Source organism: Propithecus coquereli, unplaced genomic scaffold (genome assembly GCF_000956105.1).
Source record: "Propithecus coquereli isolate 6110/MARCELLA unplaced genomic scaffold, Pcoq_1.0 Scaffold72, whole genome shotgun sequence".
NCBI lineage: Eukaryota > Metazoa > Chordata > Mammalia > Primates > Indriidae > Propithecus > Propithecus coquereli.
In genome coordinates, this window is record NW_012153285.1 from 973,382 (window position 1) to 975,271 (window position 1,890).

Below are 1,890 nucleotides of genomic sequence, written 5' to 3' on the forward strand. Positions count from 1 at the left end.
TACCAGAACATTTACTAGAGTTAACAAACAGCAAAACTGACTAAATTGAAATTATCCTTCTGTTCTTCTCCTAACCTTCTTGATTTGGAACAATTAAATAGTCTAAAAATAGGCAGCAAAAAGGAAATGGTTAGCAAATTGGATTGGAAAGTCAACTATTTGGTTTGAAGTATTAAAGTTTTCTTCACTTAAACATCCAAGAAAATCCATAATTTAGGCAATGGATTTCATAATTTCCCCATTTGTATGGAAATGTTTTGTAAACTATAGTAAAACCATATTGCCTATTTATTCTAAGAGAACCAAAAGTCAATCTTCTAATCATGACCTCCATATATGAGGTATAAGTTACTTACATAAATTATGTCTTTTTAAATTGTATCTGTAAATTCTATCCAATCTTCAAGGCCTAAATAAACACAATATTAAGCTTTCCTAGTCACCAAAACAAAATGTGATTTCTTTTCTTTCCTAATCCCTACGCTACCTTATGACACCAATACCATCTTACTTGATCCTAGCATAATTTTTGGATTGCCTTGCTTTATAAAAAGATATTGAAAATATTTTTTAAAGAAGGGAAGTTTTATAGGCTCACCTGATAAAATGTGGTATCTGTCTTGTCATATAACACTCCATAAATATTTGGTCAGTCTGTAAAATAGCAGTACACCATCAGAAAGTATTGGTTGGCTTTTTCATGTGGCCAAATGTGGTGATCTGCATATCTACATTTAAGATTTGTGTCACGAGAGTGTGAATTATTGACACTAATGGGATAGCATAGCTATAATACTCGCTGACTCAGGAGGGTCAGTTGGAATTGGACACTGGTTGGTCTATTTATGTTGGCTTCATGCTTGCCTGATTAGAAGAGCTGTAGGCAGCCACTCAACCCTAATTCTCATGTCACAGAGGATAATATTTCAGCTAAATCTGAAAAATGTTTAAGAATCATAAAACTTTATCAATAGCATTATTGTGTTTTTATATAAACATGAAAAAATATCTCTGAAGTGACAATGGAGATTTAATATATTACAAAAGGTTGGGCCCAGTCGATTGAGGGTATAAGTGGTTCTTTTTAAAAAAGTTAATTTTCTTTATGTTTCTTAAAAAAAACTGAAATATTTAGACAGATATTCACAAGAAACCATATTGCTGGTATGGAAAGAATAGGCACCCAGGATATTAAGTCAATTTTGTAAATCTGTTGAATAAATACATACGTCAGCCCTAACAGATTTATTCCCTTAGACTCTCACTATTGGTCACCTTTAAGATCCATTCTCTACAATCATCACCCATCAACTTTTATATATGCATGCAGATTACAAATTTATTCTTTTAACAAAAATAGCTCCTTCATATTTTATGAATAAAAGATTTAGAAAAATCTCCATTTATGTATCTAAAGCTCAGGTTAAGAAGAAAAAGGAGGCTTTCATTAATATGGACTAAAACTCCAGTTTAAATCAGAAATACTCAGTTCTTTAGTGCAACAATTCCACACAAATAGTTTTTTTATTTTTTCATGACAATAGATGTGGCCAAATGTATCTAAAGATAAACAGTTGATGTCTTTTCTCCCTATTTAATGATGGCTCCATGAAATTAAAGAAAATAGAGGTCAGCAATGTGAGAAGTTCCTGGAGCTATTGAGTCTTTCACTTCAAAATGTACTAGCAGCAAATTTGTTTTACTTTTTACCTATTACCTTTGCATCACCCCTTCAATCGGGACACCAAATACAAACCACAAATTAATAACATAATCTCTCAGATGAATGCCTCGAATGCAACTTTCTTTACTAATGGCTCAAATTAATGTGGTTAATCACTGTGTGCAACTATTGTCAACCTGCCAAGATAACCGTGCTCTTAAAAACTG